The sequence below is a fragment of the Elephas maximus genome, chromosome 14 (genome assembly GCF_024166365.1).
Source record: "Elephas maximus indicus isolate mEleMax1 chromosome 14, mEleMax1 primary haplotype, whole genome shotgun sequence".
In the NCBI taxonomy this organism is placed as follows: Eukaryota; Metazoa; Chordata; class Mammalia; order Proboscidea; family Elephantidae; genus Elephas; species Elephas maximus.
In genome coordinates, this window is record NC_064832.1 from 7,649,586 (window position 1) to 7,675,597 (window position 26,012).

Here is a 26,012-nt window from a genome sequence, read left to right on the forward strand (position 1 = left end):
CTGCCATTTTCCACATTTTTGCTGTCTACATATCCCCGCCTCCGGTGGAAGGCTGCCTATGTGGCCGGGCTGCGAAGGCAAGGCCGAAATCCTGGCATCCCGGGCCCCAGCAATCCAGTGGTTTATGGACGTGGGGACCCGGATGACATGTTTCCCACATACAAGAGGAATCCTTGGGCCCTTCACTGGCTCGCCATTCAGCTCCGCGACGTTCACTACTGGCCCTGGCCTTTGGCCGGTGCCCCATTGCGCGAGTGCTCCGGAGCGATGTTTCTCCACCCATCACTATCATTCTGCCACCAGGGGATATGCGAGTGTGGGAGTCACCATTTGTCTGTCACTGGCAGCAGTGTCACGAGTCACTAGACTTCCAGGTACCAGCTGACCTAGGCTGCCTTCTCCCCCGGCAAGGTCCGGAATCCTTTATCCCAGATGCTGACACCTGGGCACTGGCCGACATTAATTTTTATCAACACAGAGGTCTGAGTGAGGGTCAGCAGACCAGCTAGGTGAAGTCAAGGCCAGGTGGGCGGGACTAAGGCTCCTTGCCATCACCATGGAGACAGTCCCACCACCGGAAGAGTAGGCGGAGCTTATGATGGGCCTGGTGACAAGATGGAGCCAATGGCAGAGATCTGGCCCGCCAGGCAGATGACACAGGGCCCTCCATTATGACCTATGACACCTAGTGGCCACAGGATTTGAGCACACCCTGGGAAAGCCTACGCAGGCACAGGGGAGCCCTTGGTGCGGACTGGTTCAGGGCACTGGCAGAGCAGGCCAGGTACCTCTTTCCCACTTTCCTGAGGATATCACTACGCAAGGCATGCCCACTCAGCATCTCTTGCCTCTCTCTGTCTCTCTCTGGATGTGTTCATTCTCTGAAATCTCTTCCTTCTCCCCCCGAGTTACTTCACAGCTTGGAATGCCTGATAGAGTGCCTAGAGACCAAAGAGCAAAGGGGGAAGGCCTCTGGCTCTACTGGTTGCCCATGGGCAGACAAGATCTGGTAGTTTATCTGGAAGGTCTAGAGAGTAGTGACTCATGGGGTAGCTACATCACCGGCGGACCCTGGCCAGGTGAAGCTTGCTGACATGTGGCAGCCTCTCCGGAGACTACTAATTCCGCTGGGAACATTGTATGCAAATACCTGGCTGAGTAAGAAGGGCAGAAAACATTGACACATACCTGCCAGAGGCCTATCCTGGGTCTGAAAAGTCCACCCCGGTCTCCAGTGACTCATCATCTCAGCACACACTTTGCCTGCATACAGGGAATCCGCCTCTCTCCACGAATGCCTTCTCCTGCTAGGAAACACAGGATGTCACTCAGCCAAAGGAGAGCACAGGCAAAGTCAACTGAAGCCCGCATTTTCAAGATTTTGCCCTCTGCTGGGCCACAGCCTCCGGTGGCACACTGCATGTGCGTCATCTCTCCGAAGACAAGGCCGAAATCCGGGCATCCAGGGCCCCAGCAGTCCAGAGGCTGCGCATGGCGGCCTACGGATCACCTCTTTGCCACGTACAGGAGGGAGGCCTCGGCCCTAGACTGGCTCCGCTAGAGCTCCACGACCTCAGCTATTTTTCCCGACCTTTGGCCCGTGCCCTCGTGAGTGTGTCACCTCTAGTTACACTTCACCTCCGACCACTCGCGATCCGCCACCTGCGGATACCTGAGCGTGGACATCAACATCTATCACTGTCTGCAGTGTCACAGGTCACTAGGTGTCTAGGCTCAGGCTGACCTTGGCTGTCTTCTGCCCAGGCAAGGAGCTTAATCCTTCAAAGGAAATGAAGGACACGTGGTCACTGGCCGACAACCTTTCTTTCATCTGCACAGCGGTCTAGATGAGGGTAAAGAGGCCAGGTGGGCCAGGTGAAGGCTGAGTGCGGGGCCTAAGGCTTCCTTCCCAATCACCATGGAGACAGCCACCGCAAGGCTGGCCGGAACTTCTGACGGGGACGGGTCACAAACTCTGAGCCAATAGGAGAGGTCCAGCCTAACCGGCCGGTTCCGCAGAGCCCTCCATTTTACCCGTGGACACACAACGGCCCCTTCTGTGCTTGGCCACAAAATCGAGGGCACCCAGGGAATAACTTCACAGTAGGCAACCCCTGATGTGGCCACGTTCGACATACTGGGACAGCAGGCAGGTACCTCTTTTCCACTTACGCTACGATATCAGTAGGCAAGGCGCCCTTCCTCAGCATCTATGGCCCCTCTTTGTATGTGTTCTTTTAAAGAAATCTCTTTTGTCTACCCCTGAGACACATCACAACTATGAGGGGGCTGAGAGGGAACCTGGAGACGAAACAGGGGAGGCTTCTGGCTGTACCGCTTCCCCGTGGCTAGAGAATAGCAGTTAGTCTCTCTGGAAGCTCTTAGCTTCTGTTGATCGACATGGGCAATACGGTAGGGGCGGACCCTGGCCAGGTGGAGCTTGTGGCACACGCAACCTCTGGGGGAAGAATAATTCCGCTGCTGCTTTGTATGGTGTAAACCTCCCCACGCCAAGTGGGATGGGCACAGAACATTGACCCACACCTGCCAGGGGCCCTTCCTGGGACTAAAGATCCCAACCTGGTCTCAACCTTGTCACCTTCTCAGCACATACCTTTCCTGCACAAATAATCCTGCCTTTCTCCGTCGGTGCCTCATCCTACTAGGAAAAAAGCATGCCGCTCAAAAAGGCCGATGCCAGAGAAATCGAGGAGACACTGCCATTTTCCACATTTTTGCTGTCTACATATCCCCGCCTCCGGTGGAAGGCTGCCTATGTGGCCGGGCTGCGAAGGCAAGGCCGAAATCCTGGCATCCCGGGCCCCAGCAATCCAGTGGTTTATGGACGTGGGGACCCGGATGACATGTTTCCCACATACAAGAGGAATCCTTGGGCCCTTCACTGGCTCGCCATTCAGCTCCGCGACGTTCACTACTGGCCCTCGCCTTTGGCCGGTGCCCCATTGCGCGAGTGCTCCGGAGCGATGTTTCTCCACCCATCACTATCATTCTGCCACCAGGGGATATGCGAGTGTGGGAGTCACCATTTGTCTGTCACTGGCAGCAGTGTCACGAGTCACTAGACTTCCAGGTACCAGCTGACCTAGGCTGCCTTCTCCCCCGGCAAGGTCCGGAATCCTTTATCCCAGATGCTGACACCTGGGCACTGGCCGACATTAATTTTTATCAACACAGAGGTCTGAGTGAGGGTCAGCAGACCAGCTAGGTGAAGTCAAGGCCAGGTGGGCGGGACTAAGGCTCCTTTGCCATCACCATGGAGACAGTCCCACCACCGGAAGAGTAGGCGGAGCTTATGATGGGCCTGGTGACAAGACGGAGCCAATGGCAGAGATCTGGCCCGCCAGGCAGATGACACAGGGCCCTCCATTATGACCTATGACACCTAGTGGCCACAGGATTTGAGCACACCCTGGGAAAGCCTACGTAGGCACAGGGGAGCCCCTGGTGCGGACTGGTTCAGGGCACTGGCAGAGCAGACCAGGTACCTCTTTCCCACTTTCCTGAGGATATCACTACGCAAGGCATCCCCACTCAGCATCTCTTGCCTCTCTCTGTCTCTCTCTGGATGTGTTCATTCTCTGAAATCTCTTCCTTCTCCCCCCGAGTCACTTCACAGCTTGGAATGCCTGATAGAGTGCCTAGAGACCAAAGAGCAAAGGGGGAAGGCCTCTGGCTCTACTGGTTGCCCATGGGCAGACAAGATCTGGTAGTTTATCTGGAAGGTCTAGAGAGTAGTGACTCATGGGGTAGCTACATCACCGGCGGACCCTGGCCAGGTGAAGCTTGCTGACATGTGGCAGCCTCTCCGGAGACTACTAATTCCGCTGGGAACATTGTATGCAAATACCTGGCTGAGTGCGAAGGGCAGAAAACATTAACCCATACCTGCCAGAGGCCTATCCTGGGTCTGAAGAGTCCACCCCGGTCTCCAGCGACTCATCATCTCAGCACACACTTTGCCTGCACACAGGGAATCCGCCTCTCTCCACGAATGCCTTCCCCTGCTAGGAAACACAGGATGTCACTCAGCCAAAGGAGAGCACAGGCAAAGTCAACTGAAGCCCGCATTTTCAAGATTTTGCCCTCTGCTGGGCCACAGCCTCCGGTGGCACACTGCATGTGCGTCACCTCTCCGAAGACAAGGCCGAAATCCGGGCATCCAGGGCCCCAGCAGTCCAGAGGCTGTGCATGGCGGCCTACGGATCACCTCTTTGCCACGTACAGGAGGGAGGCCTCGGCCCTAGACTGGCTCCGCTAGAGCTCCACGACCTCAGCTATTTTTCCCGACCTTTGGCCCGTGCCCTCGTGAGTCTGTGATCTCTAGTTACACTTCACCTCCGACCACTCTCGATCCGCCACCTGCGGATACCTGAGCGTGGACATCAACATCTATCACTGTCTGCAGTGTCACAGGTCACTAGGTGTCTAGGCTCAGGCTGACCTTGGCTGTCTTCTGCCCAGGCAACGAGCTTAATCCTTCAAAGGAAATGAAGGACACGTGGTCACTGGCCGACAACCTTTCTTTCATCTACACAGCGGTCTAGATGAGGGTAAAGAGGCCAGGTGGGCCAGGTGAAGGCTGAGTGCGGGGCCTAAGGCTTCCTTCCCAATCACCATGGAGACAGCCACCGCAAGGCTGGCCGGAACTTCTGACGGGGACGGGTCACAAACTCTGAGCCAATAGGAGAGGTCCAGCCTAACCGGCCGGTTCCGCAGAGCCCTCCATTTTACCCGTGGACACACAACGGCCCGTTCTGTCCTTGGCCACAAAATCGAGGGCACCCAGGGAATAACTTCACAGTAGGCAACCCCTGATGTGGCCACGTTCGACATACTGGGACAGCAGGCAGGTACCTCTTTTCCACTTACGCTACGATATCAGTAGGCAAGGCGCCCTTCCTCAGCATCTATGGCCCCTCTTTGTATGTGTTCTTTTAAAGAAATCTCTTTTTTCTACCCCTGAGACACATCACAACTATGAGGGGCCTGAGAGGGAACCTGGAGATGAAACAGGGGAGGCTTCTGGCTGTACCGCTTCCCCGTGCCTAGAGAATAGCAGTTAGTCTCTCTGGAAGCTCTTAGCTTCTGTTGATCGACATGGGCAATACGGTAGGGGCGGACCCTGGCCAGGTGGAGCTTGTGGGCACATGCAACCTCGGGGGGAAGAATAATTCCGCTGCTGTTTTGTATGGTGTAAACCTCCCCACGCCAAGTGGGATGGGCACAGAACATTGACCCCCCTTGCCAGGGGCCCTTCCTGGGACTAAAGATCCCAACCTGGTCTCAACCTTGTCACCTTCTCAGCACATACCTTTCCTGCACACATAATCCTGCCTTTCTCCGTCGGTGCCTCATCCTACTAGGAAAAAAGCATGCCGCTCAAAAAGGCCGATGCCAGAGAAATCGAGGAGACACTGCCATTTTCCACATTTTTGCTGTCTACATATCCCCGCCTCCGGTGGAAGGAAGGCTGCCTATGTGGCCGGGCTGCGAAGGCAAGGCCGAAATCCTGGCATCCCGGGCCCCAGCAATCCAGTGGTTTATGGACGTGGGGACCCGGATGACATGTTTCCCACATACAAGAGGAATCCTTGGGCCCTTCACTGGCTCGCCATTCAGCTCCGCGACGTTCACTACTGGCCCTGGCCTTTGGCCGGTGCCCCATTGCGCGAGTGCTCCGGAGCGATGTTTCTCCACCCATCACTATCATTCTGCCACCAGGGGATATGTGAGTGTGGGAGTCAGCATTTGTCTGTCACTGGCAGCAGTGTCAGGAGTCACTAGACTTCCAGGTACCAGCTGACCTAGGCTGCCTTCTGCCCCAGGCAAGGTCCGGAATCCTTTATCCCAGATGCTGACACCTGGGCACTGGCCGACATTAATTTTTATCAACACAGAGGTCTGAGTGAGGGTCAGCAGGCCAGCTAGGTGAAGTCAAGGCCAGGTGGGCGGGACTAAGGCTCCTTTGCCATCACCATGGAGACAGTCCCACCACCGGAAGAGTAGGCGGAGCTTATGATGGGCCTGGTGACAAGACGGAGCCAATGGCAGAGATCTGGCCCGCCAGGCAGATGACGCAGGGCCCTCCATTATGACCTATGACACCTAGTGGCCACAGGATTTGAGCACACCCTGGGAAAGCCTACGCAGGCACAGGGGAGCCCCTGGTGCGGACTGGTTCAGGGCATTGGCAGAGCAGGCCAGGTACCTCCTTCCCACTTTCCTGAGGATATCACTACGCAAGGCATCCCCACTCAGCATCTCTTGCCTCTCTCTGTCTCTCTCTGGATGTGTTCATTCTCTGAAATCTCTTCCTTCTCCCCCTGAGTCACTTCACAGCTTGGAATGCCTGATAGAGTGCCTAGAGACCAAAGAGCAAAGGGGGAAGGCCTCTGGCTCTACTGGTTGCCCATGGGCAGACAAGATCTGGTAGTTTATCTGGAAGGTCTAGAGAGTAGTGACTCATGGGGTAGCTACATCACCGGCGGACCCTGGCCAGGTGAAGCTTGCTGACATGTGGCAGCCTCTCCGGAGACTACTAATTCCGCTGGGAACATTCTATGCAAATACCTGGCTGAGTGCGAAGGGCAGAAAACATTGACACATACCTGCCAGAGGCCTATCCTGGGTCTGAAGAGTCCACCCCGGTCTCCAGCGACTCATCATCTCAGCACACACTTTGCCTGCACACAGGGAATCCGCCTCTCTCCACGAATGCCTTCCCCTGCTAGGAAACACAGGATGTCACTCAGCCAAAGGAGAGCACAGGCAAAGTCAACTGAAGCCCGCATTTTCAAGATTTTGCCCTCTGCTGGGCCACAGCCTCCGGTGGCACACTGCATGTGCGTCACCTCTCCGAAGACAAGGCCGAAATCCGGGCATCCAAGGCCCCAGCAGTCCAGAGGCTGCGCATGGCGGCCTACGGATCACCTCTTTGCCACGTACAGGAGGGAGGCCTCGGCCCTAGACTGGCTCCGCTAGAGCTACACGACCTCAGCTATTTTTCCCGACCTTTGGCCCGTGCCCTCGTGAGTCTGTGATCTCTAGTTACACTTCACCTCCGACCACTCTCGATCCGCCACCTGCGGATACCTGAGCGTGGACATCAACATCTATCACTGTCTGCAGTGTCACAGGTCACTAGGTGTCTAGGCTCAGGCTGACCTTGGCTGTCTTCTGCCCAGGCAAGGAGCTTAATCCTTCAAAGGAAATGAAGGACACGTGGTCACTGGCCGACAACCTTTCTTTCATCTACACAGCGGTCTAGATGAGGGTAAAGAGGCCAGGTGGGCCAGGTGAAGGCTGAGTGCGGGGCCGAAGGCTTCCTTCCCAATCACCATGGAGACAGCCACCGCAAGGCTGGCCGGAACTTCTGACGGGGACGGGTCACAAACTCTGAGCCAATAGGAGAGGTCCAGCCTAAACGGCGGGTTCCGCACAGCCCTCCATTTTACCCGTGGACACACAACGACCCCTTCTGTCCTTGGCCACAAAATCGAGGGCACCCAGGGAATAACTTCACAGTAGGCAACCCCTGATGTGGACAGGTTCGACATACTGGGACAGCAGGCAGGTACCTCTTTTCCACTTACGCTACGATATCAGTAGGCAAGGCGCCCTTCCTCAGCATCTATGGCCCCTCTTTGTATGTGTTCTTTTAAAGAAATCTCTTTTTTCTACCCCTGAGACACATCACAACTATGAGGGGCCTGAGAAGGAACCTGGAGATGAAACAGGGGAGGCTTCTGGCTGTACCGCTTCCCCGTGCCTAGAGAATAGCACTTAGTCTCTCTGGAAGCTCTTAGCTTCTGTTGATCGACATGGGCAATACGGTAGGGGCGGACCCTGGCCAGGTGGAGCTTGTGGGCACGTGCAACCTCGGGGGGAAGAATAATTCCGCTGCTGCTTTGTATGGTGTAAACCTCCCCACGCCAAGTGGGATGGGCACAGAACATTGACCCACACCTGCCAGGGGCCTTTCCTGGGACTAAAGATCCCAACCTGGTCTCAACCTTGTCACCTTCTCAGCACATACCTTTCCTGCACAAATAATCCTGCCTTTCTCCGTCGGTGCCTCATCCTACTAGGAAAAAAGCATGCCGCTCAAAAAGGCCGATGCCAGAGAAATCGAGGAGACACTGCCATTTTCCACATTTTTGCTGTCTACATATCCCCGCCTCCGGTGGAAGGCTGCCTATGTGGCCGGGCTGCGAAGGCAAGGCCGAAATCCTGGCATCCCGGGCCCCAGCAATCCAGTGGTTTATGGACGTGGGGACCCGGATGACATGTTTCCCACATACAAGAGGAATCCTTGGGCCCTTCACTGGCTCGCCATTCAGCTCCGCGACGTTCACTACTGGCCCTGGCCTTTGGCCGGTGCCCCATTGCGCGAGTGCTCCGGAGCGATGTTTCTCCACCCATCACTATCATTCTGCCACCAGGGGATATGTGAGTGTGGGAGTCACCATTTGTCTGTCCCTGGCAGCAGTGTCAGGAGTCACTAGACTTCCAGGTACCAGCTGACCTAGGCTGCCTTCTCCCCCGGCAAGGTCCGGAATCCTTTATCCCAGATGCTGACACCTGGGCACTGGCCGACATTAATTTTTATCAACACAGAGGTCTGAGTGAGAGTCAGCAGGCCAGCTAGGTGAAGTCAAGGCCAGGTGGGTGGGACTAAGGCTCCTTTGCCATCACCATGGAGACAGTCCCACCACCGGAAGAGTAGGCGGAGCTTATGATGGGCCTGGTGACAAGACGGAGCCAATGGCAGAGATCTGGCCCGCCAGGCAGATGACACAGGGCCCTCCATTATGACCTATGACACCTAGTGGCCACAGGATTTGAGCACACCCTGGGAAAGCCTACGCAGGCACAGGGGAGCCCCTGGTGCGGAGTGGTTCAGGGCATTGGCAGAGCAGGCCAGGTACCTCCTTCCCACTTTCCTGAGGATATCACTACGCAAGGCATCCCCACTCAGCATCTCTTGCCTCTCTCTGTCTCTCTCTGGATGTGTTCATTCTCTGAAATCTCTTCCTTCTCCCCCTGAGTCACTTCACAGCTTGGAATGCCTGATAGAGTGCCTAGAGACCAAAGAGCAAAGGGGGAAGGCCTCTGGCTCTACTGGTTGCCCATGGGCAGACAAGATCTGGTAGTTTATCTGGAAGGTCTAGAGAGTAGTGACTCATGGGGTAGCTACATCACCGGCGGACCCTGGCCAGGTGAAGCTTGCTGACATGTGGCAGCCTCTCCGGAGACTACTAATTCCGCTGGGAACATTCTATGCAAATACCTGGCTGAGTGCGAAGGGCAGAAAACATTGACACATACCTGCCAGAGGCCTATCCTGGGTCTGAAGAGTCCACCCCGGTCTCCAGCGACTCATCATCTCAGCACACACTTTGCCTGCACACAGGGAATCCGCCTCTCTCCACGAATGCCTTCCCCTGCTAGGAAACACAGGATGTCACTCAGCCAAAGGAGAGCACAGGCAAAGTCAACTGAAGCCCGCATTTTCAAGATTTTGCCCTCTGCTGGGCCACAGCCTCCGGTGGCACACTGCATGTGCGTCACCTCTCCGAAGACAAGGCCGAAATCCGGGCATCCAAGGCCCCAGCAGTCCAGAGGCTGCGCATGGCGGCCTACGGATCACCTCTTTGCCACGTACAGGAGGGAGGCCTCGGCCCTAGACTGGCTCCGCTAGAGCTACACGACCTCAGCTATTTTTCCCGACCTTTGGCCCGTGCCCTCGTGAGTCTGTGATCTCTAGTTACACTTCACCTCCGACCACTCTCGATCCGCCACCTGCGGATACCTGAGCGTGGACATCAACATCTATCACTGTCTGCAGTGTCACAGGTCACTAGGTGTCTAGGCTCAGGCTGACCTTGGCTGTCTTCTGCCCAGGCAAGGAGCTTAATCCTTCAAAGGAAATGAAGGACACGTGGTCACTGGCCGACAACCTTTCTTTCATCTACACAGCGGTCTAGATGAGGGTAAAGAGGCCAGGTGGGCCAGGTGAAGGCTGAGTGCGGGGCCGAAGGCTTCCTTCCCAATCACCATGGAGACAGCCACCGCAAGGCTGGCCGGAACTTCTGACGGGGACGGGTCACAAACTCTGAGCCAATAGGAGAGGTCCAGCCTAAACGGCGGGTTCCGCACAGCCCTCCATTTTACCCGTGGACACACAACGACCCCTTCTGTCCTTGGCCACAAAATCGAGGGCACCCAGGGAATAACTTCACAGTAGGCAACCCCTGATGTGGACAGGTTCGACATACTGGGACAGCAGGCAGGTACCTCTTTTCCACTTACGCTACGATATCAGTAGGCAAGGCGCCCTTCCTCAGCATCTATGGCCCCTCTTTGTATGTGTTCTTTTAAAGAAATCTCTTTTTTCTACCCCTGAGACACATCACAACTATGAGGGGCCTGAGAAGGAACCTGGAGATGAAACAGGGGAGGCTTCTGGCTGTACCGCTTCCCCGTGCCTAGAGAATAGCACTTAGTCTCTCTGGAAGCTCTTAGCTTCTGTTGATCGACATGGGCAATACGGTAGGGGCGGACCCTGGCCAGGTGGAGCTTGTGGGCACGTGCAACCTCGGGGGGAAGAATAATTCCGCTGCTGCTTTGTATGGTGTAAACCTCCCCACGCCAAGTGGGATGGGCACAGAACATTGACCCACACCTGCCAGGGGCCTTTCCTGGGACTAAAGATCCCAACCTGGTCTCAACCTTGTCACCTTCTCAGCACATACCTTTCCTGCACAAATAATCCTGCCTTTCTCCGTCGGTGCCTCATCCTACTAGGAAAAAAGCATGCCGCTCAAAAAGGCCGATGCCAGAGAAATCGAGGAGACACTGCCATTTTCCACATTTTTGCTGTCTACATATCCCCGCCTCCGGTGGAAGGCTGCCTATGTGGCCGGGCTGCGAAGGCAAGGCCGAAATCCTGGCATCCCGGGCCCCAGCAATCCAGTGGTTTATGGACGTGGGGACCCGGATGACATGTTTCCCACATACAAGAGGAATCCTTGGGCCCTTCACTGGCTCGCCATTCAGCTCCGCGACGTTCACTACTGGCCCTGGCCTTTGGCCGGTGCCCCATTGCGCGAGTGCTCCGGAGCGATGTTTCTCCACCCATCACTATCATTCTGCCACCAGGGGATATGTGAGTGTGGGAGTCACCATTTGTCTGTCCCTGGCAGCAGTGTCAGGAGTCACTAGACTTCCAGGTACCAGCTGACCTAGGCTGCCTTCTCCCCCGGCAAGGTCCGGAATCCTTTATCCCAGATGCTGACACCTGGGCACTGGCCGACATTAATTTTTATCAACACAGAGGTCTGAGTGAGAGTCAGCAGGCCAGCTAGGTGAAGTCAAGGCCAGGTGGGTGGGACTAAGGCTCCTTTGCCATCACCATGGAGACAGTCCCACCACCGGAAGAGTAGGCGGAGCTTATGATGGGCCTGGTGACAAGACGGAGCCAATGGCAGAGATCTGGCCCGCCAGGCAGATGACACAGGGCCCTCCATTATGACCTATGACACCTAGTGGCCACAGGATTTGAGCACACCCTGGGAAAGCCTACGCAGGCACAGGGGAGCCCCTGGTGCGGAGTGGTTCAGGGCATTGGCAGAGCAGGCCAGGTACCTCTTTCCCACTTTCCTGAGGATATCACTACGCAAGGCATCCCCACTCAGCATCTCTTGCCTCTCTCTGTCTCTCTCTGGATGTGTTCATTCTCTGAAATCTCTTCCTTCTCCCCCTGAGTCACTTCACAGCTTGGAATGCCTGATAGAGTGCCTAGAGACCAAAGAGCAAAGGGGGAAGGCCTCTGGCTCTACTGGTTGCCCATGGGCAGACAAGATCTGGTAGTTTATCTGGAAGGTCTAGAGAGTAGTGACTCATGGGGTAGCTACATCACCGGCGGACCCTGGCCAGGTGAAGCTTGCTGACATGTGGCAGCCTCTCCGGAGACTACTAATTCCGCTGGGAACATTGTATGCAAATACCTGGCTGAGTGCGAAGGGCAGAAAACATTAACCCATACCTGCCAGAGGCCTATCCTGGGTCTGAAGAGTCCATCCAGGTCTCCAGCGACTCATCATCTCAGCACACACTTTGCCTGCACACAGGGAATCCGCCTCTCTCCACGAATGCCTTCCCCTGCTAGGAAACACAGGATGTCACTCAGCCAAAGGAGAGCACAGGCAAAGTCAACTGAAGCCCGCATTTTCAAGATTTTGCCCTCTGCTGGGCCACAGCCTCCGGTGGCACACTGCATGTGCGTCACCTCTCCGAAGACAAGGCCGAAATCCGGGCAGCCAGGGCCCCAGCAGTCCAGAGGCTGCGCATGGCGGCATACGGATCACCACTTTGCCACGTACAGGAGGGAGGCCTCGGCCCTAGACTGGCTCCGCTAGAGCTCCACGACCTCAGCTATTTTTCCCGACCTTTGGCCCGTGCCCTCGTGAGTCTGTGATCTCTAGTTACACTTCACCTCCGACCACTCTCGATCCGCCACCTGCGGATACCTGAGCGTGGACATCAACATCTATCACTGTCTGCAGTCTCACAGGTCACTAGGTGTCTAGGCTCAGGCTGACCTTGGCTGTCTTCTGCCCAGGCAAGGAGCTTAATCCTTCAAAGGAAATGAAGGACACGTGGTCACTGGCCGACAACCTTTCTTTCATCTACACAGCGGTCTAGATGAGGGTAAAGAGGCCAGGTGGGCCAGGTGAAGGCTGAGTGCGGGGCCTAAGGCTTCCTTCCCAATCATCATGGAGACAGCCACCGCAAGGCTGGCCGGAACTTCTGACGGGGACGGGTCACAAACTCTGAGCCAATAGGAGAGGTCCAGCCTAACCGGCCGGTTCCGCAGAGCCCTCCATTTTACCCGTGGACACACAACGGCCCCTTCTGTCCTTGGCCACAGAATCGAGGGCACCCAGGGAATAACTTCACAGTAGGCAACCCCTGATGTGGCCACGTTCGACATACTGGGACAGCAGGCAGGTACCGCTTTTCCACTTACGCTACGATATCAGTAGGCAAGGCGCCCTTCCTCAGCATCTATGGCCCCTCTTTGTATGTGTCCTTTTAAAGAAATCTCTTTTCTCTACCCCTGAGACACATCACAACTATGAGGGGCCTGAGAGGGAACCTGGAGACGAAACAGGGGAGGCTTCTGGCTGTACCGCTTCCCCGTGGCTAGAGAATAGCAGTTAGTCTCTCTGGAAGCTCTTAGCTTCTGTTGATCGACATGGGCAATACGGTAGGGGCGGACCCTGGCCAGGTGGAGCTTGTGGGCACACGCAACCTCTGGGGGAAGAATAATTCCGCTGCTGCTTTGTATGGTGTAAACCTCCCCACGCCAAGTGGGATGGGCACAGAACATTGACCCACAGCTGCCAGGGGCCCTTCCTGGGACTAAAGATCCCAACCTGGTCTCAACCTTGTCACCTTCTCAGCACATACCTTTCCTGCACAAATAATCCTGCCTTTCTCCGTCGGTGCCTCATCCTACTAGGAAAAAAGCATGCCGCTCAAAAAGGCCGATGCCAGAGAAATCGAGGAGACACTGCCATTTTCCACATTTTTGCTGTCTACATATCCCCGCCTCCGGTGGAAGGCTGCCTATGTGGCCGGGCTGCGAAGGCAAGGCCGAAATCCTGGCATCCCGGGCCCCAGCAATCCAGTGGTTTATGGACGTGGGGACCCGGATGACATGTTTCCCACATACAAGAGGAATCCTTGGGCCCTTCACTGGCTCGCCATTCAGCTCCGCGACGTGCACTACTGGCCCTGGCCTTTGGCCGGTGCCCCATTGCGCGAGTGCTCCGGAGCGATGTTTCTCCACCCATCACTATCATTCTGCCACCAGGGGATATGCGAGTGTGGGAGTCACCATTTGTCTGTCACTGGCAGCAGTGTCACGAGTCACTAGACTTCCAGGTACCAGCTGACCTAGGCTGCCTTCTCCCCCGGCAAGGTCCGGAATCCTTTATCCCAGATGCTGACACCTGGGCACTGGCCGACATTAATTTTTATCAACACAGAGGTCTGAGTGAGGGTCAGCAGACCAGCTAGGTGAAGTCAAGGCCAGGTGGGCGGGACTAAGGCTCCTTTGCCATCACCATGGAGACAGTCCCACCACCGGAAGAGTAGGCGGAGCTTATGATGGGCCTGGTGACAAGATGGAGCCAATGGCAGAGATCTGGCCCGCCAGGCAGATGACACAGGGCCCTCCATTATGACCTATGACACCTAGTGGCCACAGGATTTGAGCACACCCTGGGAAAGCCTACGCAGGCACAGGGGAGCCCCTGGTGCGGACTGGTTCAGGGCACTGGCAGAGCAGGCCAGGTACCTCTTTCCCACTTTCCTGAGGATATCACTACGCAAGGCATGCCCACTCAGCATCTCTTGCCTCTCTCTGTCTCTCTCTGGATGTGTTCATTCTCTGAAATCTCTTCCTTCTCCCCCTGAGTCACTTCACAGCTTGGAATGCCTGATAGAGTGCATAGAGACCAAAGAGCAAAGGGGGAAGGCCTCTGGCTCTACTGGTTGCCCATGGGCAGACAAGATCTGGTAGTTTATCTGGAAGGTCTAGAGAGTAGTGACTCATGGGGTAGCTACATCACCGGCGGACCCTGGCCAGGTGAAGCTTGCTGACATGTGGCAGCCTCTCCGGAGACTACTAATTCCGCTGGGAACATTGTATGCAAATACCTGGCTGAGTAAGAAGGGCAGAAAACATTGACACATACCTGCCAGAGGCCTATCGTGGGTCGGAAAAGTCCACCCCGGTCTCCAGTGACTCATCATCTCAGCACACACTTTGCCTGCATACAGGGAATCCGCCTCTCTCCACGAATGCCTTCTCCTGCTAGGAAACACAGGATGTCACTCAGCCAAAGGAGAGCACAGGCAAAGTCAACTGAAGCCCGCATTTTCAAGATTTTGCCCTCTGCTGGGCCACAGCCTCCGGTGGCACACTGCATGTGCGTCACCTCTCCGAAGACAAGGCCGAAATCCGGGCATCCAGGGCCCCAGCAGTCCAGAGGCTGCGCATGGCGGCCTACGGATCACCTCTTTGCCACGTACAGGAGGGAGGCCTCGGCCCTAGACTGGCTCCGCTAGAGCTCCACGACCTCAGCTATTTTTCCTGACCTTTGGCCCGTGCCCTCGTGAGTGTGTCACCTCTAGTTACACTTCACCTCCGACCACTCGCGATCCGCCACCTGCGGATACCTGAGCGTGGACATCAACATCTATCACTGTCTGCAGTGTCACAGGTCACTAGGTGTCTAGGCTCAGGCTGACCTTGGCTGTCTTCTGCCCAGGCAACGAGCTTAATCCTTCAAAGGAAATGAAGGACACGTGGTCACTGGCCGACAACCTTTCTTTCATCTACACAGCGGTCTAGATGAGGGTAAAGAGGCCAGGTGGGCCAGGTGAAGGCTGAGTGCGGGGCCTAAGGCTTCCTTCCCAATCACCATGGAGACAGCCACCGCAAGGCTGGCCGGAACTTCTGACGGGGACGGGTCACAAACTCTGAGCCAATAGGAGAGGTCCAGCCTAACCGGCCGGTTCCACAGAGCCCTTCATTTTACCCGTGGACACACAACGGCCCCTTCTGTCCTTGGCCACAAAATCGAGGGCACCCAGGGAATAACTTCACAGTAGGCAACACCTGATGTGGACAGGTTCGACATAGTGGGACAGCAGGCAGGTACCTCTTTTCCACTTATGCTAGGATATCAGTAGGCAAGGCGCCCTTCCTCAGCATCTATGGCCCCTCTTTGTATGTGTCCTTTTAAAGAAATCTCTTTTCTCTACCCCTGAGACACATCACAACTATGAGGGGGCTGAGAGGGAACCTGGAGACGAAACAGGGGAGGCTTCTGGCTGTACCGCTTCCCCGTGGCTAGAGAATAGCAGTTAGTCTCTCTGGAAGCTCTTAGCTTCTGTTGATCGACATGGGCAATACGGTAGGGGCGGACCCTGGCCAGGTGGAGCTTGTGGCACACGCAACCTCTGGGGGAAGAATAATTCCGCTGCTGCTTTGTATGGTGTAAACCTCCCCACGCCAAGTGGGATGGGCACAGAACATTGACCCACACCTGCCAGGGGCCCTTCCTGGGACTAAAGATCCCAACCTGGTCTCAACCTTGTCACCTTCTCAGCACATACCTTTCCTGCACAAATAATCCTGCCTTTCTCCGTCGGTGCCTCATCCTACTAGGAAAAAAGCATGCCGCTCAAAAAGGCCGATGCCAGAGAAATCGAGGAGACACTGCCATTTTCCACATTTTTGCTGTCTACATATCCCCGCCTCCGGTGGAAGGCTGCCTATGTGGCCGGGCTGCGAAGGCAAGGCCGAAATCCTGGCATCCCGGGCCCCAGCAATCCAGTGGTTTATGGACGTGGGGACCCGGATGACATGTTTCCCACATACAAGAGGAATCCTTGGGCCCTTCACTGGCTCGCCATTCAGCTCCGCGACGTTCACTACTGGCCCTGGCCTTTGGCCGGTGCCCCATTGCGCGAGTGCTCCGGAGCGATGTTTCTCCACCCATCACTATCATTCTGCCACCAGGGGATATGCGAGTGTGGGAGTCACCATTTGTCTGTCACTGGCAGCAGTGTCACGAGTCACTAGACTTCCAGGTACCAGCTGACCTAGGCTGCCTTCTCCCCCGGCAAGGTCCGGAATCCTTTATCCCAGATGCTGACACCTGGGCACTGGCCGACATTAATTTTTATCAACACAGAGGTCTGAGTGAGGGTCAGCAGACCAGCTAGGTGAAGTCAAGGCCAGGTGGGCGGGACTAAGGCTCCTTTGCCATCACCATGGAGACAGTCCCACCACCGGAAGAGTAGGCGGAGCTTATGATGGGCCTGGTGACAAGACGGAGCCAATGGCAGAGATCTGGCCCGCCAGGCAGATGACACAGGGCCCTCCATTATGACCTATGACACCTAGTGGCCACAGGATTTGAGCACACCCTGGGAAAGCCTACGTAGGCACAGGGGAGCCCCTGGTGCGGACTGGTTCAGGGCACTGGCAGAGCAGACCAGGTACCTCTTTCCCACTTTCCTGAGGATATCACTACGCAAGGCATCCCCACTCAGCATCTCTTGCCTCTCTCTGTCTCTCTCTGGATGTGTTCATTCTCTGAAATCTCTTCCTTCTCCCCCCGAGTCACTTCACAGCTTGGAATGCCTGATAGAGTGCCTAGAGACCAAAGAGCAAAGGGGGAAGGCCTCTGGCTCTACTGGTTGCCCATGGGCAGACAAGATCTGGTAGTTTATCTGGAAGGTCTAGAGAGTAGTGACTCATGGGGTAGCTACATCACCGGCGGACCCTGGCCAGGTGAAGCTTGCTGACATGTGGCAGCCTCTCCGGAGACTACTAATTCCGCTGGGAACATTGTATGCAAATACCTGGCTGAGTGCGAAGGGCAGAAAACATTAACCCATACCTGCCAGAGGCCTATCCTGGGTCTGAAGAGTCCACCCCGGTCTCCAGCGACTCATCATCTCAGCACACACTTTGCCTGCACACAGGGAATCCGCCTCTCTCCACGAATGCCTTCCCCTGCTAGGAAACACAGGATGTCACTCAGCCAAAGGAGAGCACAGGCAAAGTCAACTGAAGCCCGCATTTTCAAGATTTTGCCCTCTGCTGGGCCACAGCCTCCGGTGGCACACTGCATGTGCGTCACCTCTCCGAAGACAAGGCCGAAATCCGGGCATCCAGGGCCCCAGCAGTCCAGAGGCTGTGCATGGCGGCCTACGGATCACCTCTTTGCCACGTACAGGAGGGAGGCCTCGGCCCTAGACTGGCTCCGCTAGAGCTCCACGACCTCAGCTATTTTTCCCGACCTTTGGCCCGTGCCCTCGTGAGTCTGTGATCTCTAGTTACACTTCACCTCCGACCACTCTCGATCCGCCACCTGCGGATACCTGAGCGTGGACATCAACATCTATCACTGTCTGCAGTGTCACAGGTCACTAGGTGTCTAGGCTCAGGCTGACCTTGGCTGTCTTCTGCCCAGGCAACGAGCTTAATCCTTCAAAGGAAATGAAGGACACGTGGTCACTGGCCGACAACCTTTCTTTCATCTACACAGCGGTCTAGATGAGGGTAAAGAGGCCAGGTGGGCCAGGTGAAGGCTGAGTGCGGGGCCTAAGGCTTCCTTCCCAATCACCATGGAGACAGCCACCGCAAGGCTGGCCGGAACTTCTGACGGGGACGGGTCACAAACTCTGAGCCAATAGGAGAGGTCCAGCCTAACCGGCCGGTTCCGCAGAGCCCTCCATTTTACCCGTGGACACACAACGGCCCGTTCTGTCCTTGGCCACAAAATCGAGGGCACCCAGGGAATAACTTCACAGTAGGCAACCCCTGATGTGGCCACGTTCGACATACTGGGACAGCAGGCAGGTACCTCTTTTCCACTTACGCTACGATATCAGTAGGCAAGGCGCCCTTCCTCAGCATCTATGGCCCCTCTTTGTATGTGTTCTTTTAAAGAAATCTCTTTTTTCTACCCCTGAGACACATCACAACTATGAGGGGCCTGAGAGGGAACCTGGAGATGAAACAGGGGAGGCTTCTGGCTGTACCGCTTCCCCGTGCCTAGAGAATAGCAGTTAGTCTCTCTGGAAGCTCTTAGCTTCTGTTGATCGACATGGGCAATACGGTAGGGGCGGACCCTGGCCAGGTGGAGCTTGTGGGCACACGCAACCTCTGGGGGAAGAATAATTCCGCTGCTGCTTTGTATGGTGTAAACCTCCCCACGCCAAGTGGGATGGGCACAGAACATTGACCCACACCTGCCAGGGGCCCTTCCTGGGACTAAAGATCCCAACCTGGTCTCAACCTTGTCACCTTCTCAGCACATACCTTTCCTGCACAAATAATCCTGCCTTTCTCCGTCGGTGCCTCATCCTACTAGGAAAAAAGCATGCCGCTCAAAAAGGCCGATGCCAGAGAAATCGAGGAGACACTGCCATTTTCCACATTTTTGCTGTCTACATATCCCCGCCTCCGGTGGAAGGCTGCCTATGTGGCCGGGCTGCGAAGGCAAGGCCGAAATCCTGGCATCCCGGGCCCCAGCAATCCAGTGGTTTATGGACGTGGGGACCCGGATGACATGTTTCCCACATACAAGAGGAATCCTTGGGCCCTTCACTGGCTCGCCATTCAGCTCCGCGACGTCCACTACTGGCCCTGGCCTTTGGCCGGTGCCCCATTGCGCGAGTGCTCCGGAGCGATGTTTCTCCACCCATCACTATCATTCTGCCACCAGGGGATATGTGAGTGTGGGAGTCAGCATTTCTCTGTCACTGGCAGCAGTGTCACGAGTCACTAGACTTCCAGGTACCAGCTGACCTAGGCTGCCTTCTCCCCCGGCAAGGTCCGGAATCCTTTATCCCAAATGCTGACACCTGGGCACTGGCCGACATTAATTTTTCTCAACACAGAGGTCTGAGTGAGGGTCAGCAGGCCAGCTAGGTGAAGTCAAGGCCAGGTGGGCGGGACTAAGGCTCCTTTGCCATCACCATGGAGACAGTCCCACCACCGGAAGAGTAGGCGGAGCTTATGATGGGCCTGGTGACAAGATGGAGCCAATGGCAGAGATCTGGCCCGCCAGGCAGATGACACAGGGCCCTCCATTATGACCTATGACACCTAGTGGCCACAGGATTTGAGCACACCCTGGGAAAGCCTACGCAGGCACAGGGGAGCCCCTGGTGCGGACTGGTTCAGGGCATTGGCAGAGCAGGCCAGGTACCTCCTTCCCACTTTCCTGAGGATATCACTACGCAAGGCATCCCCACTCAGCATCTCTTGCCTCTCTCTGTCTCTCTCTGGATGTGTTCATTCTCTGAAATCTCTTCCTTCTCCCCCTGAGTCACTTCACAGCTTGGAATGCCTGATAGAGTGCCTAGAGACCAAAGAGCAAAGGGGGAAGGCCTCTGGCTCTACTGGTTGCCCATGGGCAGACAAGATCTGGTAGTTTATCTGGAAGGTCTAGAGAGTAGTGACTCATGGGGTAGCTACATCACCGGCGGACCCTGGCCAGGTGAAGCTTGCTGACATGTGGCAGCCTCTCCGGAGACTACTAATTCCGCTGGGAACATTGTATGCAAATACCTGGCTGAGTGCGAAGGGCAGAAAACATTGACACATACCTGCCAGAGGCCTATCCTGGGTCTGAAGAGTCCACCCCGGTCTCCAGCGACTCATCATCTCAGCACACACTTTGCCTGCACACAGGGAATCCGCCTCTCTCCACGAATGCCTTCCCCTGCTAGGAAACACAGGATGTCACTCAGCCAAAGGAGAGCACTGGCAAAGTCAACTGAAGCCCGCATTTTCAAGATTTTGCCCTCTGCTGGGCCACAGCCTCCGGTGGCACACTGCATGTGCGTCACCTCTCCGAAGACAAGGCCGAAATCCGGGCATCCAGGGCCCCAGCAGTCCAGAGGTTGTGCATGGCGGCCTACGGATCACCTCTTTGCCACGTACAGGAGGGAGGCCTCGGCTCTAGACTGGCTCCGCTAGAGCTCCACGACCTCAGCTATTTTTCCCGACCTTTGGCCCGTGCCCTCGTGAGTCTGTGATCTCTAGTTACACTTCACCTCCGACCACTCTCGATCCGCCACCTGCGGATACCTGAGCGTGGACATCAACATCTATCACTGTCTGCAGTCTCACAGGTCACTAGGTGTCTAGGCTCAGGCTGACCTTGGCTGTCTTCTGCCCAGGCAACGAGCTTAATCCTTCAAAGGAAATGAAGGACACGTGGTCACTGGCCGACAACCTTTCTTTCATCTACACAGCGGTCTAGATGAGGGTAAAGAGGCCAGGTGGGCCAGGTGAAGGCTGAGTGCGGGGCCTAAGGCTTCCTTCCCAATCACCATGGAGACAGCCACCGCAAGGCTGGCCGGATCTTCTGACGGGGACGGGTCACAAACTCTGAGCCAATAGGAGAGGTCCAGCCTAACCGGCCGGTTCCGCAGACCCCTCCATTTTACCCGTGGACACACAACGGCCCCTTCTGTCCTTGGCCACAAAATCGAGGGCACCCAGGGAATAACTTCACAGTAGGCAACACCTGATGTGGACAGGTTCGACATACTGGGACAGCAGGCAGGTACCTCTTTTCCACTTATGCTACGATATCAGTAGGCAAGGCGCCCTTCCTCAGCATCTATGGCCCCTCATTGTATGTGTCCTTTTAAAGAAATCTCTTTTCTCTACCCCTGAGACACATCACAACTATGAGGGGCCTGAGAGGGAACCTGGAGACGAAACAGGGGAGGCTTCTGGCTGTACCGCTTCCCCGTGGCTAGAGAATAGCAGTTAGTCTCTCTGGAAGCTCTTAGCTTCTGTTGATCGACATCGGCAATACGGTAGGGGCGGACCCTGGCCAGGTGGAGCTTGTGGGCACACGCAACCTCTGGGGGAAGAATAATTCCGCTGCTGCTTTGTATGGTGTAAACCTCCCCACGCCAAGTGGGATGGGCACAGAACATTGACCCACACCTGCCAGGGGCCCTTCCTGGGACTAAAGATCCCAACCTGGTCTCAACCTTGTCACCTTCTCAGCACATACCTTTCCTGCACAAATAATCCTGCCTTTCTCCGTCGGTGCCTCATCCTACTAGGAAAAAAGCATGCCGCTCAAAAAGGCCGATGCCAGAGAAATCGAGGAGACACTGCCATTTTCCACATTTTTGCTGTCTACATATCCCCGCCTCCGGTGGAAGGCTGCCTATGTGGCCGGGCTGCGAAGGCAAGGCCGAAATCCTGGCATCCCGGGCCCCAGCAATCCAGTGGTTTATGGACGTGGGGACCCGGATGACATGTTTCCCACATACAAGAGGAATCCTTGGGCCCTTCACTGGCTCGCCATTCAGCTCCGCGACGTCCACTACTGGCCCTGGCCTTTGGCCGGTGCCCCATTGCGCGAGTGCTCCGGAGCGATGTTTCTCCACCCATCACTATCATTCTGCCACCAGGGGATATGTGAGTGTGGGAGTCACCATTTGTCTGTCACTGGCAGCAGTGTCACGAGTCACTAGACTTCCAGGTACCAGCTGACCTAGGCTGCCTTCTCCCCCGGCAAGGTCCGGAATCCTTTATCCCAAATGCTGACACCTGGGCACTGGCCGACATTAATTTTTCTCAACACAGAGGTCTGAGTGAGGGTCAGCAGGCCAGCTAGGTGAAGTCAAGGCCAGGTAGGCTGGCCTAAGGCTTCTTTGCCATCACCATGGAGACAGTCCCACCACCGGAAGAGTAGGCGGAGCTTATGATGGGCCTGGTGACAAGATGGAGCCAATGGCAGAGATCTGGCCCGCCAGGCAGATGACACAGGGCCCTCCATTATGACCTATGACACCTAGTGGCCACAGGATTTGAGCACACCCTGGGAAAGCCTACGCAGGCACAGGGGAGCCCCTGGTGCGGACTGGTTCAGGGCATTGGCAGAGCAGGCCAGGTACCTCCTTCCCACTTTCCTGAGGATATCACTACGCAAGGCATCCCCACTCAGCATCTCTTGCCTCTCTCTGTCTCTCTCTGGATGTGTTCATTCTCTGAAATCTCTTCCTTCTCCCCCTGAGTCACTTCACAGCTTGGAATGCCTGATAGAGTGCCTAGAGACCAAAGAGCAAAGGGGGAAGGCCTCTGGCTCTACTGGTTGCCCATGGGCAGACAAGATCTGGTAGTTTATCTGGAAGGTCTAGAGAGTAGTGACTCATGGGGTAGCTACATCACCGGCGGACCCTGGCCAGGTGAAGCTTGCTGACATGTGGCAGCCTCTCCGGAGACTACTAATTCCGCTGGGAACATTGTATGCAAATACCTGGCTGAGTGCGAAGGGCAGAAAACATTGACACATACCTGCCAGAGGCCTATCCTGGGTCTGAAGAGTCCACCCCGGTCTCCAGCGACTCATCATCTCAGCACACACTTTGCCTGCACACAGGGAATCCGCCTCTCTCCACGAATGCCTTCCCCTGCTAGGAAACACAGGATGTCACTCAGCCAAAGGAGAGCACTGGCAAAGTCAACTGAAGCCCGCATTTTCAAGATTTTGCCCTCTGCTGGGCCACAGCCTCCGGTGGCACACTGCATGTGCGTCACCTCTCCGAAGACAAGGCCGAAATCCGGGCATCCAGGGCCCCAGCAGTCCAGAGGTTGTGCATGGCGGCCTACGGATCACCTCTTTGCCACGTACAGGAGGGAGGCCTCGGCCCTAGACTGGCTCCGCTAGAGCTCCACGACCTCAGCTATTTTTCCCGACCTTTGGCCCGTGCCCTCGTGAGTCTGTGATCTCTAGTTACACTTCACCTCCGACCACTCTCGATCCGCCACCTGCGGATACCTGAGCGTGGACATCAACATCTATCACTGTCTGCAGTGTCACAGGTCACTAGGTGTCTAGGCTCAGGCTGACCTTGGCTGTCTTCTGCCCAGGCAACGAGCTTAATCCTTCAAAGGAAATGAAGGACACGTGGTCACTGGCCGACAACCTTTCTTTCATCTACACAGCGGTCTAGATGAGGGTAAAGAGGCCAGGTGGGCCAGGTGAAGGCTGAGTGTGGGGCCTAAGGCTTCCTTCCCAATCACCATGGAGACAGCCACCGCAAGGCTGGCCGGATCTTCTGACGGGGACGGGTCACAAACTCTGAGCCAATAGGAGAGGTCCAGCCTAACCGGCCGGTTCCGCAGACCCCTCCATTTTACCCGTGGACACACAACGGCCCCTTCTGTCCTTGGCCACAAAATCGAGGGCACCCAGGGAATAACTTCACAGTAGGCAACACCTGATGTGGACAGGTTCGACATACTGGGACAGCAGGCAGGTACCTCTTTTCCACTTATGCTACGATATCAGTAGGCAAGGCGCCCTTCCTCAGCATCTATGGCCCCTCATTGTATGTGTCCTTTTAAAGAAATCTCTTTTCTCTACCCCTGAGACACATCACAACTATGAGGGGCCTGAGAGGGAACCTGGAGACGAAACAGGGGAGGCTTCTGGCTGTACCGCTTCCCCGTGGCTAGAGAATAGCAGTTAGTCTCTCTGGAAGCTCTTAGCTTCTGTTGATCGACATCGGCAATACGGTAGGGGCGGACCCTGGCCAGGTGGAGCTTGTGGGCACACGCAACCTCTGGGGGAAGAATAATTCCGCTGCTGCTTTGTATGGTGTAAACCTCCCCACGCCAAGTGGGATGGGCACAGAACATTGACCCACACCTGCCAGGGGCCCTTCCTGGGACTAAAGATCCCAACCTGGTCTCAACCTTGTCACCTTCTCAGCACATACCTTTCCTGCACAAATAATCCTGCCTTTCTCCGTCGGTGCCTCATCCTACTAGGAAAAAAGCATGCCGCTCAAAAAGGCCGATGCCAGAGAAATCGAGGAGACACTGCCATTTTCCACATTTTTGCTGTCTACATATCCCCGCCTCCGGTGGAAGGCTGCCTATGTGGCCGGGCTGCGAAGGCAAGGCCGAAATCCTGGCATCCCGGGCCCCAGCAATCCAGTGGTTTATGGACGTGGGGACCCGGATGACATGTTTCCCACATACAAGAGGAATCCTTGGGCCCTTCACTGGCTCGCCATTCAGCTCCGCGACGTCCACTACTGGCCCTGGCCTTTGGCCGGTGCCCCATTGCGCGAGTGCTCCGGAGCGATGTTTCTCCACCCATCACTATCATTCTGCCACCAGGGGATATGTGAGTGTGGGAGTCAGCATTTCTCTGTCACTGGCAGCAGTGTCACGAGTCACTAGACTTCCAGGTACCAGCTGACCTAGGCTGCCTTCTCCCCCGGCAAGGTCCGGAATCCTTTATCCCAAATGCTGACACCTGGGCACTGGCCGACATTAATTTTTCTCAACACAGAGGTCTGAGTGAGGGTCAGCAGGCCAGCTAGGTGAAGTCAAGGCCAGGTGGGCAGGACTAAGGCTCCTTTGCCATCACCATGGAGACAGTCCCACCACCGGAAGAGTAGGCGGAGCTTATGATGGGCCTGGTGACAAGACTGAGCCAATGGCAGAGATCTGGCCCGCCAGGCAGATGACACAGGGCCCTCCATTATGACCTATGACACCTAGTGGCCACAGGATTTGAGCACACCCTGGGAAAGCCTACGCAGTCACAGGGGAGCTCCTGGTGCGGACTGGTTCAGGGCACTGGCAGAGCAGGCCAGGTACCTCTTTCCCACTTTCCTGAGGATATCACTACGCAAGGCATCCCCACTCAGCATCTCTTGCCTCTCTCTGTCTCTCTCTGGATGTGTTCATTCTCTGAAATCTCTTCCTTCTCCCCCTGAGTCACTTCACAGCTTGGAATGCCTGATAGAGTGCCTAGAGACCAAAGAGCAAAGGGGGAAGGCCTCTGGCTCTACTGGTTGCCCATGGGCAGACAAGATCTGGTAGTTTATCTGGAAGGTCTAGAGAGTAGTGACTCATGGGGTAGCTACATCACCGGCGGACCCTGGCCAGGTGAAGCTTGCTGACATGTGGCAGCCTCTCCGGAGACTACTAATTCCGCTGGGAACATTGTATGCAAATACCTGGCTGAGTGCGAAGGGCAGAAAACATTGACACATACCTGCCAGAGGCCTATCCTGGGTCTGAAGAGTCCACCCCGGTCTCCAGTGACTCATCATCTCAGCACACACTTTGCCTGCACACAGGGAATCCGCCTCTCTCCACGAATGCCTTTTCCTGCTAGGAAACACAGGATGTCACTCAGCCAAAGGAGAGCACAGGCAAAGTCAACTGAAGCCCGCATTTTCAAGATTTTGCCCTCTGCTGGGCCACAGCCTCCGGTGGCACACTGCATGTGCGTCACCTCTCCGAAGACAAGGCCGAAATCCGGGCATCCAGGGCCCCAGCAGTCCAGAGGCTGCGCATGGCGGCCAACGGATCACCTCTTTGCCACGTACAGGAGGGAGGCCTC